General features: G+C 37.9%; 1 long non-coding RNA gene across 1 annotated transcript; it reads left to right on the top strand.

Annotated features, from left to right (window-relative positions):
• Positions 1-167: 167 nt before the first annotated feature.
• On the top strand, positions 168-5360 carry LOC102485264 (uncharacterized). Its single transcript, XR_001371388.2, has 3 exons — positions 168-314; positions 2827-2917; positions 4221-5360. It is a non-coding gene; the product is annotated as an uncharacterized LOC102485264 (long non-coding RNA).
• Positions 5361-14373: the final 9013 nt, after the last annotated feature.

Here is a 14373-nt window from a genome sequence, read left to right as displayed (position 1 = left end):
TGCAGGTCCGTCCCTCCAGTCTCTGAAGCGCCTCTCACTCCGGGTTCGAACGCGAGGCGGGCGCGCAGCTGTTCTAGGCTCGCATTGGACCAGAGGGAGCAGATGTTAGCCGGTTGCTAGGAGCGTTGCTAGGAGGCGATGACGCCCCTCCATAGCTCAGGAGCAACTTTCCTGTAGGTCGGATGTGCTGGGCTGCTGCGAGCCAGGTTGAGAGGAGGAATTCCGAGGGCCGCGAACAAAGCCCCAGACAGAGGGGTCCCAGCTGCGCCCGCCTAAGCTGGGTCAGAGAGAGCGAGCTGGGGAGCTGGAGATGGGTGAGAGCCGCGGGTGCTGGCGGTGATAGCACCGCACCTCTCCGGAACAGGTCACGGGCTGCAGGCACTTGGGTGTCCCCTATGGAGATCTGGTTTGGGGGTGGGTAGGGATGCACTTTCAGCCGCTGAGGAAGCAACAAGATTTGGTCTGCCTTTTAGGACTTCTGGGATGCTCTTCGCCTTGGAGTAAGACCCTGGGGTGGCAAGGGGAGAGAGGAGTGTGTGTGTGTGTGTGTGTGTGTGTGTGTGTGTGTGTGGTGCTGTGGGGTGAGCTGAATAAGGTTGTCCGCCTTCTGGGACTCTCTTGCCCAGTATGCTCCTGTTTGAGTCTGCAGGTTTGAGCAGCTGATAGATTTCAAAAAGGAAAATACTAACTAATCCATGAATATCAGCCCAGAGTCTAATTCCATTTGGCGCTGTCTGTGACTGCCTGCAGGCATGGTGCCAAGGATTTCAAAAAAACGTTCCTGCGATATAAAATACCTTCTTTACACAGTTGGAAAGTCTTTATTTTGACTCAATAGCTAGCTAAAATCCCAGGCGAATGTGCAAAGTTTTGAAAAATAAAAATTCACAAAAATCCAAAGTACTTTCCACAAAGAAGATATTTTCAATCATTTTCCCTTTAGTATAAATTTACCCAAAGACTGCATTATTTCTAGCATCTTACTCAGGCTATAAAAAAAATTTTAACCATTGTTTTTTGTCATTATTGTAGTTTTTGCTAAATAGGGATGCTTTCAAGGGGGGGGCGGTGTAGGGTATGGTTAAATGTTAAAGTGGGCAAATTAGGGTACTCAGTAATCTAAATTACAGAGAGAAGATGAAAACCCTAGCAGAGCAATGTTGCCCAACGCTCTCCTCAGAGAGAGACTCTCATGGAAAAGGGAGGCACGCCACTTCTCTGGTTCCCTATTGGGTCAGGCAGGGCCTGGAAGGAAGAAAGCACCACTGGGAATCAATTAAAAAGGAAAGGTGCTGTCTCTAGAGAAAGGCAGGGCTGCAGCATGGTGTGATGCTGACTCCTGTGGCAGACATTCTGTAAGGCCAAAGGGGCTCTGTAACGTGGCCCTACAACTTTCAGAGTCCCCTGTCCCTTAGAGCACCTGATACCTGCTCAGTGCCTATGGAAACACTTCGAGTTAACAATTTGTTAGTCCTAAGTTTAAAAAGCTGGTAACCTAACTCAAGCTGACAGAAGAATAACAAGTCAAAAGGGGTTGAAGAACTGATGATAAAGCATCAGCTATTGGGTACGGCTTTGAAACTGGTGTGCCTCCAAGTCAGGAGGGGGACACAGTCAGAACATCCCCACCCCCTCTTCTGCTCTCTTCATCACAGTCAGCGAGGAGAAGAGCTGAGAGCTAGATCAGCCTCCCCTTCCTGTCCAGCTCCTCTCAAGAGACTCTCTCCCTCCTCCTGGGCTATTTTCAGTTTCCCCGAAGGAAGGTTCATTTGCCTCAGGTATTTTGTACATGCTGTTTCTTCTTTCTTAAGGCAGCTCCTTTCACCTGGCTTCCTCCTACTCACCCTTCACATCTTAGCTGAAAGGCCACTTCCTCACAGTGGCTCCCCCACCTCGCCTCCCTGTCGCCTCCCACCAGCTCCATTAGCCCCCTAATTTCATTCCCAAATGACTCTATACCCATCCCATTTCACAACGTTCATCACACCAGGTTCTGACACTGTGTCCCAGTGTCAAGCACACAGAGCCTGCTACATCAAAGGCAGTGAGGGCACATGGGCATAGATGGGTTCACGCTGATTGGCAGGAGGCGCCTGTTTTCACCTCTGCTCTGCAGGTATTGGTTAGAGAACTTACACAAGCCACCAAAGCAGCCACTCATTCTTGTCTTTGTAGTTACTCAAGAAGAGAGGGGAGGGAGTTATTAAATTGAAATTAGTTCCCTGCCCTTAATGAGATACTGTGTTTATACAACAATTTCTTTTCCTTCTCACAACATTTTATAAAGGTCAATCCTTATTTTTTTTTTTTCCCATAAGATACATGTACTCACCATAGACACAGAGAGGGAAAGTGAGAAATCACTCCCCAGGGGGAATAGCCACTTTTCTGGCACTTTGGGCACACACACACACATGAACCCAGCATGATTTTCAAGCCTCCAGGTCTGGGACTCAAACTACAGTTAGCCATGTGGCAGTCCAATGTGTCACCCACCATGCCACTATGTGATTTTTAATAGCATTGGAAGTTTTCAATTTACAGTAATCTGTACTTTTCTAATTCTCTTCTCCTCATGTCCTCCAATATGGATGTGAATCCTCTGAGCTCAAATGTCCCATCATTGCTTAAAATACCACTCTACCTTGGGTAAAAGCAGTCTTCATAAACATATGCTATATCTCTGTGGAGCAAAAGCAAAACCAAAACTACTTGGGAAGCACCTAGCTAACTTCACCAGTATGGACAGTCTTGTACTATGATACTCTATTTGAATAGACCAGCATTTTCTATAATCAGCTCTCTTTGTCTGGGACTCCCCTCAAGGAATAATACAAATACTAGATGACGTGAAGAAAAGATCAAGATAGTCTCAAGATCAGAATTGCTTCATGGTACGACTGGAAATAGAATACAGGTATGAGTTTAATCTTTATGAGATTACTTATGTCTGCTGATATGATTTTATATTGCATCAATTTTCTCCTAAGAGATTAGAACAAGCTTCTCATTAAACAATTTGGGGTTAAATACTAAAATACCAGGCAATCTACCTTAGAATTCATCCGAATTCAAATTCCAAGCTTCTCACAACTGAGTCATGGTCCTCCTCAAGTCAAGATGACCACAGATGTAGTGTTAATCCTGGAACCTATTTTTCATCTGCTGACAAGAGTATGTTTTATTACCCAGTGCAATGCACATAGCTCTGAAATATCACCCAAGTTTCTCCTTGAACCATCTTTCTGAATATTCCTAAAGAAACCCAAGAGAAAGTGTAAGAAGAGTATGAAACTTACAAGGCATATCATATGACTTGATTCATTGATAAAATGCTACTCAAGATGGGTATTTTTAAAACTACTACAAAAGGCTCACACACACACACACACAAAGAACAAAAGAACCAGCGTCAAAGATGGCTACCTCAATTATTTTAATATTTAAGGATTAGTAAGCCTCTGCTGATATGTCAGAAAACTGTGCATGTTTACTGGTGCACTTACAACGTGTGAAATGCTCAACCTTGCTCTGTCTACCAGCTCAAAACTCTTTGCCCTGGGGACCAGCAGTTAGCATAATGGCTATGTCGCTGAACTCTCATGTAGCTGACCACAGTTCGAGTCTTGGACCCGGTGGCTTAAACTCACACCAGGCGCATGTACATGTGTGCACAAGATCCCGAGAGAAGAATGGAGAAGGGACTGTGGCATGGCCATCCCCCCTGGGGGGTGATTTTTCACTTTCTATCTCTCTCTCTGTCTTTCTGGTGAGCGCACGTCCCCTATAGCAAAAAAAAAAAAAAAAAAAAACCTCTCCAAAAATGATTTTTATTTTCAACAGCACCCCCTTAACAGTGTTGAGATGCTCTAAATCTAAGATGACTCTGGGTGAACATGTAGAACTCTTAAGCAGTCCATAATATTCTAATGCAACCCTGAACTAGAAAAAACTTAAGCGAATGAGCTTACTGTTAGCAAGTCTTCCATAAATAATCACTACTACCACACCGTCAAAAATAAAATAATTTGAAAAAGAAGAAACATTTGTAAATGAGCCAGGTAGTGACTAGAAGAGTTTTATCCAGCCTTCTTAAATGTGGGTAAAGCCATGTGACTCGTTCTAGCCAGTGGAGTCTGGACAAAACCAAAGATTGTCATCTCTAAACCTGGCCCCTAAAACATATCATTTGATTCTCATTTCTTTTCTTCCTCCTCCAGAAGGACTCAGAAATGGGCAAGTCACAAAAGGAGCCTCAATCACTGGGAGCCCACTAGGAAGAAAGCTGCGTGGATAAAACTATCCCAGATGAGCAAAAAAATAAACCTTTTTTGTGCTAACACAGACAACTAAGGTTGTTCATTACACCAGATAGCATTGATTACCTTAACTAATATGATATGTAAAATGGTAAGATAAATTATCCCTGAAACATCTTAAAATGTTTTTCCCTATATTCTTTTTTGTTGGGTGACGTCAGCCATGTTTTTATTGCTATGGAAGCATCTGCTCTACTTCCAGCTTGCTGTATCCACAATAATCTTGTAAACTTGTTAGAACCAGATACACAGAGAGGGGAAAGGGTTCTAGACAAGAGACTCTGATAAGGATTTGCCTATACTTCTGCACAGGGACACCTACATTTTGCCTTCTCAGAATTCTCTTCAGATATGATTTAGTTCATTGAGGTGATTTTTATGTTTATATAACCCCTTACTTACCTGATTTTCTTATATTAAACTTAATACTTTTGCATTTGGGCTGATATATTGATTTGTATTTGCATTCGCCATAAAAGCCTACAGTACCTTGAAGCCAAATAAATTATATAGGTCATAGATTCAATGCTTAGAGTTATAATATATTTGTCTGAACGCGGTATGGTTTTGAAGTTAATGGATGTTGTATATACTAAAATAAGCAATATCATTCAGGCCCCATAAAATTTGCATGTTGATTCTGCAAAACTGTATCCTTTTTTAACATAAAAAATTCACACATGTACATACGAGCCATCTGCTAAAAATTTTATTGATAAAACCAGAAGCAGCAGTTTTACAAAATTGGAATGATTTTCAGTTCTGAACTATCATGAATTCAGTTGCTGCAGACATTTTGTACAAACTGGAGCTAATGCTTCTCCTATGTTTCTGTTTTAAACAAAAAGCAATTAGAATTTATCCTCATGCATTTAAATATCTAATACAGAAATAGTTTTTAGGCTGCATAATATATGCTTTCCAACATCTCCATGAGACTGAACATCTGCCTTAAGCATTATTTGTACAAGAAAAACAGCATAATTCTTCTAATCACAAACTTATTCTTGATCACAGGTAAACAATTTTGTATTTTCTAACATATTTTCCAAAGCATGGTTCTAACACAAGAGTATCGACATTAAATATTTCACTCATTTGCTTAGTTAAAACAAGATTTAACAGTAGAACCGTAATACATTAAAACTATTGTTATGAAATCTCAAACATTATAAAAGATAGAAAGGTATTCTAGTTTTTAAGTTCAACAATTTAAAGATTTCCAAACCCTTTTCTATACATTAATTATTCATTGATAGACATAGATTCAGGAATGGGATGGGTCATTACATTCAATGGCTGTTTGTTCTGGGAACAGCTAGAGATACATTCATGCTTCTTTAATAGGAGACACCATAAGTCAATAAGACTTAATATGAGAAATACAAGGGCACCTACATAGTATGTCCTGAAGAGTTTTAGAAGTTTCTAAAATGAGGCTTCAACCCTTCAGAGGAGAAAGTAAGTTTTCTCTCTCTTGACCTCTGGATCATGTAAGGACTCTGTGCTGGAAAACTCTAGAGGAAGAAATATGATAACAGACAGGTCTGAAAATGCCTATGAAGCACTAGAAGAGGTTTGGGGCAGCTCTTCCCTTACACGTGAAAGTCTAGGCTTGATGAGTTTGCCAAGGAATCCGTATAGTGACTTAGAAATCTAGAGGGAGACCAGGTTTTAAACTAAGTCTTGTGATGCTAAACTACCCCCAAATGTGCAATTCATAGAACTATTGCCCACCATTGACAACCAACAAAAACTCAGCACAGTCTAGTGCGTATAAATAATGTAGTAAAGTAAACATGGAACGGACGAGGTACAGGTTCACGATGTGAATGCATCTGCAGCATCCAGCTGTGAGTAGACTTGTAATATAATAAAGCATATTCCCTGCCAGGAACAGCGTGCTCCATGTAGGGTAAAATCTCCTGAAAATCTTCTAAAATAGTTACATATGTTCAAAATGAATGAATCATTCACATTTACATTTTTTTTTCATGCAAGTTCTTCAAGGACACCCATCAAAAGTTGAGATAAAAGGAAAACCAATAAAATATTTTAAAACAACAGAGCTGCACACAGCATGCATATGGTGAAACATAAATGTGTGAATGTGAACAACTGTTTCAGATGCCATATGAAGATAAAAAAATGGAAAGAGTCAGATTTATCTTGCACTGTGAACACAAATAAAATATTGCTATGAAATTCTAGCTGTGCCTTCAGAATGATTTTTAAAATCTTTTCTTGGGAAATAAAAAAGGGTATTTGGGAAGAAAATGATTATGTGGGTGAGGAAAATCACTTGGGAGGGGAGAGATGAACAAGACTGATTCTTCAAAAGAAAAATAATAATGTAGACCGAAGGGCCTTTTTTGGTGAAAGAAGACTTTTTCCAAATATTGTATTTAAATTCCATTTCATAGGAGGGAAAAAGCACTATGCAATTTAATACTTGCGCTGTACACAAAATTGTTCTAAAGAAAGATCTTTATTCAACTCAAAATAGGGTACGCCCACCGAAAAGATGGATTTGCAACTTTTTGTACAATTTTTTTTTAACAAAAACATTAGAACTTTATTTTTGTCTTCTCTGAGGCAGGTACAACTGTAACTTATAGATAAATTAGAGACATTTTATGAATATAGCTTAATGATTGGTAGAGATCTAAGTTTCAATTGTTGAATTGTTGGAAAAGTCATGATATATTTTTCTGTTTTTCTATGCAAAAATGTATCATGACTCTTCCAACGACCCAAAATTCTGGTATATTAAAATAAAGAGTTGATTTGATCTTAATATAAAAATAATAAATTATCTTACAGTCTTAAAAACCTAACAAGTATTCAAATAAATTCTGTAAAGTGCTTTTCCTTCAATTACTTCATCACACATATGACTCTGGTACCTACTACGGACTTTCATTATATTAATAAAAGAAAGAATGAATGGATCTTATTTCTACAACAGTCAGGAGAAAACAAGGAAAGTATTATTATTCCCATCTGATAGATGAAAAAATAAAGGCTTGACAAACTTGTGATCTGACATTTATTTTAGAGCTCATTAGTAGAAGACTTGATACCAGACCACAGGCCTCATTAATTCTAATCTAATATTCTTTCACACCTTCATCTCTGCAGTAATGCCATGTTACATAAGTTTCTGTAGCTACAAAGCAAATACAGTCAGTACACATAAAAATAATCTCAAAATTTTCATCAGATATCTACCATCTGTCAGGCCTTCCCATTTCCCCAGTGTGACCAACCTTGTTATGATCCCAACTTCCATCCACTTGCCATTCAGCCTATGTTTATCATGGGCCATCCTTACACTCAGAATTCAGAGCTGCTGTCTAATCCAGATGCTTACATGTCACTTGTAATTAATTTGTGTAATTGACTGTGACAGAGGATGTTCACAAAGCTTCCTTTCTCTTGGTAGTAGCAGTAAATATAAAGTCAAAGAAACCAGTAACAGAAGGTGGTTTCCTTTCATGAATCAGCAATAATATAATTAGCACTTTTATCAACATTTATTCAAAGTATTGTTCAACAAAAGAAACACTGCAACGTCACCAAATTTGCAATCATATTCTCATAGTCTTCAGAACTTCCTCAGTTTAAAATCCAATGGGGGAAAAAACAGACTTAGATAAGTTAACATACATTTTGAAATTATCTGATATATTTAATACATTTTCTCCCAAATGTAAAACAAGCCCAGTATCACATGGGTGAAATTAATTTCAGTTTGGAAGCTGCTACCTTTTATCTGATAGATCATATAAGTAACCTTTTTTGTGTTTTGCTTTTTTTAAAAAAACATGCGCTAAAAAAATTTGGGATGGCAATTAGAACTAGAAATAAAAATAAATAGGTCATAAACTGTGACACATCCAAACCACAGAATATTATTCAGCACTTAAATGAGCTATCAAGCCATGAAAAAGCATAAAAATTATATATTACTAAATGCAAGAAACCAGTCTGAAAGGCCACACCCTGTATGCTTCCAACCACATGATATTCAGGAAAAGGCAAAACTACACAGACAGTAAAAATATCAGTGGTTGCCAGGGCTTAGGAGGAGAGGGAGAGATGAACAGATAGAGCACGGGGCATCTTTAGGGCAGTGAAACTATCTTGTGTGATACTATTGGGATGGATACACGTCATCGAACACTTGTCAAAACCCACAGAACATATACCAAGAGTGAATCATACATACACCAAGGACTTTGGATGATGATGAAGTGTCAGCGTAAGTTCATTGGCTGCAACAAATGTCCACTGTGGTATGCAGGATGTTAACAGGGAGATTGTGTGAGAGTAAAGACGGGGGGGTTGTAAGGGATTCTATATATTTTCTGCTTAATTTTGCTGTGGATCTAAAACTTCTCTTAAAAACAAAGGTGGTATAGTGGTTAAGGAACTCCCATATGGCTGACGGTGGTTTGAATCCTGGACCCAGTGATTTGAAAATCACACTGGGTACATGTGCGTACATGCCTAAATTCCCAAGAGGAGAATGGAGAAGAAGGAACTGCAACACTGCCATTCTCCTGGGGGGGTAATTTCTCACTTTCCCTCTCACTGTCTTTCTCGGTCTCTCTTCAGCAAGTACACACACCCTATAGCAAAAACCTTAAAAATAAATAAAATAAAATATATTCATTATTTTAAAAAGAAAACGGATCACAAAGACCATTATGTTTTTTCATGAAGATACAGGTCAAATCTTATTCCAACAAATATAATTTATTTAATCCACAACAAAATATAGAAATATTAGCTTCTTATTCACAAACTTAATATAATAAAATCTATAATTAAATCACATTTAAATATTCTGGAATGGCTCAGCTGTGATGGCATAGGCAAAAGCTGGAACCACATGGGGGGCCTTGGTTTGGATCCTGGGTCAACCTGAACACACTGGGCATGTGCACACCTGTGATTCCAGCTGGCAGGAAAGAATGGGGGATGATCACAGTACAATGAGGCCTTGTCAAAGATACCTCTTTTCCTTCTCTCACTCATGAAAGATTAAAAACAAATTTTTTTGAAAGGACTTTGTATTTCATAATAATATAAAATCTAATTTGTGGCTGCGTTAGTATGGTGGAACAATAAAAGACTGCATTATAATTTGGTAAAGCTTTGAATTAATAAAGATTACCAGGGCCCACGGGGAAATGTGGCAAAGTGGAACTTGACAAAGAAAAACTCTTCAGGATGAACTATGGGGGCCAGCCACTGGCTTGTTGTTTGAGGCAGCTAGATCCCACATGGCAACTGCATGGTGTTTTGAAGTGGCCTGGAAGACAGGCCAGGTGCATGTGTGTATATACCCAAAATCCCAAAGGAGAAATGGAGAAGAAAGAATTGAAAGGCTAACTTCCCGGGGTGAAGGGTTGGTGCTTGCTATTCCCACCTCCCAGGTCTCTCTAGCAAGTCAAAAAAAAAAAAAATTAAAAAAAAGACTAAACTGTGGCTCTAAATGCGCCTGTATTATACAGAATAATTTACACCAAAATATCTTTTAGTATACATGTTCCTCATCTAATCGCAGTTTTTATTGGCATCTTTCTTTTCTCAAACTTCAAGATCTTTGAAGTTTGGAGATAAGCACATTTTATTATGGTCATCAACTGGGCAACACTGAAAAATTGTCTTCAATAAAAATGTTTAGGCCACCAAAAATACTATTGAAATAACCTAGGCGGTTTGAAGCATAGTAGACATTTGAGATGACCTTTTATGACATTAAGAGGTATAAGCAATAAATCGATTGGAAAAACTATTCTTATCTCCTGTTACAAGATTGAAAGCACCAATAGTGAGATTCAGACAAATTTTAAAATTTTTACTAGAAAAAATTATTGATTTATCTGCTAAAGTAGGGATACTCCAATGTTTACTTTTACCCAGTTCATAAGAATATTGTAAACAACTTATGTTTGATAACTAAGGCAAGTTTTAATTATAAAAACAGAGAGATAAGCAGTGCTCTTTGTTCAGACTGTCAGTCTTTTATCTGGCAGCTACTGTCTCTAATTCACCCCTTCAAAAAGCAAAGAGGCTCAACACCTTTCGCTATTAAACCAGGGAGTATGTAAGAATAGTCTCCCATTGCATCATACATACCTGGCATTCCATGGCTGAATTTACTGCCTTACAAGAGGCATTCTATATTCAATTATAAAAGTGAAAAATACTACATATCCAACTCTTATTTCATGCTATAACTCATCGCGTTGCTGGAGTAAAATGCTGCATTTCTTCCCTTAGATAGCAAACAAATCCATTTATTTTAAGGGGAAGCAGAGAGAACTATATTTGTTTCATAACTAGATAAAGAATAGAAACTTCCACCTTTCCTACATCTTCCTTTCTGAGGAAGAGAGACCATTGTGGAAATACACCAAGCCATAAGTTAAAAGATAATAAAAGATCTTATTGTTTACCTAGAATCTAGTAGAAAAAAAAAAGTGAATATTTAGAAACAACATCAATTGTTGAACTTAAACTGTTTTACTCATCTGCTATTCTCTAGTCCTTAGCCCACAGCTTGGACTTAACCTTACCAAATGTCTTTTGATTGAATAAACTGTATAGAAACTAAATAAAAAACAGCAAGTAGATAGTTTAAGGGGAAAATGAAGTAAACAAAAATAATGCACATATATGGCAATACCCAAGGGAAGTTAGACTTATCATCTTCAAAGTAGAATTAGTAACATTGCCACCTAAAGGCACCAAGTAAAATCTTGCACACAAACGCCTCACAGCAGCATTAGTGAGCAACAGAGAACAGTTTGCCATGTTCAAGGGTTTTATTCTAACATCGACAGCCCTCTAAAGCTTGCCTATGTGTTTGTTCTAGAAAGTCTCAAGCTGTTTCACAGGCTCTACCATGGGTATAAATATAGATGATTATTGTCTGTGTGTCTAGGATACTGCTCTGTGACCCAAGGGAAACAAAAACAGTCAAAGCACCATAGGAAAGGAAACTCACCCAGAGCCTGCAGGCATCCCCAAAGTCCCCTAAACAAAACCTGAACAGAAACTCCCCAGAGAAAACCTTCTATGATGCAGAGAAAAATCAAGGTGGAAAAAGATGTCCAAAGGGGACAAACCTGGAGTATTGTTTTTTATTGATTCTGTTTTGAGCTTCCACACAAAATATTAGACTAGACGGAACTTTGTAAAGGCTACATTCTATGGCCCTCCCTTTCTTTAGATAGACCCAACACTTTAAGCAGATGACCTCCTTGGCCATTCCCTTCTAATGCAACCTCGACTCACTGCGAGCCTAGGACTTCCTAGACACTTTCCCTGGCAAGTTCAGCCAGTATGTTTCACTTCCTTCCCATAGACCATCACAAGGAACTCCGCTTCTTATGGCACAGAGCGAGACCCGATCAGCAGTAGTGGGTTGGTAAGCATTGCTGTTTTTATTATGATGGCTAACTGCTACAACATGTAGTCACAACACTCCAGAAAGATTTTAAATTCTGTTCTATCCCAAATAGCATGACAGTAGACACAGAAAACCTAATGCATACATTTCAAATTAATGAGAAACAACCTTCATATATAATTCTCCTTATTTCTAAGTTAGACACTCCTGACTTGATGTGGGTATGCACCATTCTCTTGGTTAGAACTCTGCATTCTGGACAACAGCTACTAGAAATCATTGCACAGCCTTCTTACCTCCCATCCAACTCTTCTCTACATATTGAATTATTCTCTACTAAAAGCTCTAAGTTAAATGATTCTTCTGCAATGTCTTCATGATTCCCCTTAATTAATAAGCTTAGAATTCAAGACTACACTTTTGCAAGCTGAAAATATTAGGAGTATTGGGCTCATAATTCCCATCCCAGAACCAAGTTTAGTTTAAAATCATTAAGTATACACGACTGGTTCATGGCACCTAGTTACACTAAAGTTGAGGTGATTTGTTTTTGACTACTTCTTCAGATAAAATATTGACAAAAGTTTTGCTAAACGCTCAGGAAACTCCTCTTTATTCAAAGTTTGAACTATTTCAGAACAACTGAATATACTTTCACTATATCAAGATACTCTTAAAAACTACTTTTAAAAAGGAGTTAGTGTCAATGGATGGAATTTTTTTCATTATGACCTTTTAAGGGGAATAATTATAACTGGATCTGAACAGAACTATCCATCAAACATGCAAGTTTTGATAGCTGTGTTATCAAACTATTTCTAAAATTTTATCAATAGGGGCCAGGAGGTGATGAGGCATTTAAGGTGCTGGACTCCCAAATGGCTGACTGCAGTTCAATTCCTGGACCTGGTGACTTACTTTCTCACTTTCCCATTCTCTCTCCCTTTCTCTCTGTCTCTGTCCAGTCACATTTAATAATAATAATAATAATAATACCCCCAAAAAATAAATAAATAATTATTTGAAAAAATGTTACCTATAAAGATACAAAATGAATATTTAATATAGGGGAAAAGCATAGTCCATTTTTTAAAGGGTTAGTATAGTGTCACACTATTCATTCTACTTCTTCTAATTGAAGTTGGAATACACAGCCAACTTCCCATCTTCACCAACTCTTTTGATGGGTACTACAAGGTGCCCTATTCATCTATGAATAGTAGAGTACAGCTGGGGGAGGAGAGGCCTCTGTGTGCTTTATCCAGAAACACACACGGTGCCAAACTTTTGCATTTCCCCCAGGAAAGGTGCTAAAAGACAAAGATTTGGTTATACCTCAGTCTATTAAGATTCAATTTATTCCATCTACCATGCTTATCTTTGACTAGGTTGTCCTGGTAAGACCTGCTTTACAAATCCAGGCTGGCTTTATAAGCCTATCCTTTTTAAAGTATCTGAAAATTGTTTTAGGTTTTCTCTCATGTCCTTTCTCTTGCCCTTTCTCTCTGTCTCTGTCCAGTCACATTTAATAATAATAATAATAATAATACCCCCAAAAAATAAATAAATAATTATTTGAAAAAATGTTACCTATAAAGATACAAAATGAATATTTAATATAGGGGAAAAGCATAGTCCATTTTTTAAAGGGTTAGTATAGTGTCACACTATTCATTCTACTTCTTCTAATTGAAGTTGGAATACACAGCCAACTTCCCATCTTCACCAACTCTTTTGATGGGTACTACAAGGTGCCCTATTCATCTATGAATAGTAGAGTACAGCTGGGGGAGGAGAGGCCTCTGTGTGCTTTATCCAGAAACACACACGGTGCCAAACTTTTGCATTTCCCCCAGGAAAGGTGCTAAAAGACAAAGATTTGGTTATACCTCAGTCTATTAAGATTCAATTTATTCCATCTACCATGCTTATCTTTGACTAGGTTGTCCTGGTAAGACCTGCTTTACAAATCCAGGCTGGCTTTATAAGCCTATCCTTTTTAAAGTATCTGAAAATTGTTTTAGGTTTTCTCTCATGTTATAATTACTTTTGCTAGAAAGGGAAAGAAATCTTTATTTTCCCCTTTACAAACATGACTATGAAGAAGAAATATTGAATATATTCCAGGCACTATGCAAGGTGTATTATATCTAAGATTTCAGTGATATATTAATATTTTAAAAAGAAAACTTATGAGGTAGGTATTATTTCTATTTTCCATTTGAAGAAACTGGGACACAGGCTGGCTAAATGATTTTCTTTAGGCCACACAGTTAAAAGATTTCCATCCAAACCCAAGCTAAGATCACAGTCTATGCCAATATTATTGGGTTTGGCCAGTTTCATTTTCCCCATCTTCAAGTATTTTCCAAAATTTCACAAATTGCGGAAAAAATATATAGTTACTCTAGAATAGAATGCCTTTTGGCTTATTTATTTAGTGTTCTTGAATATGTGCTGGCGATGCTAAATACGTCCACCATGTCTGTTTATTCTTTAGTTCTTCCATATACATATATACACAACTCATATTTTTTGCTGATGGTATTTTAGATTCCTTTTATAGTTTTGGCTGAACAAATGATTATTTTTTATGACAATGTAAGTCATTTTTCCAGTTTAGGATTA

The sequence above is a fragment of the Tupaia chinensis genome, unplaced genomic scaffold (genome assembly GCF_000334495.1).
Source record: "Tupaia chinensis unplaced genomic scaffold, TupChi_1.0 Scaffold138921_1, whole genome shotgun sequence".
In the NCBI taxonomy this organism is placed as follows: Eukaryota; Metazoa; Chordata; class Mammalia; order Scandentia; family Tupaiidae; genus Tupaia; species Tupaia belangeri.
The sequence above is the reverse complement of the archived record's forward strand: the minus strand, read 5'-3'. Positions and strand labels throughout refer to the sequence as shown.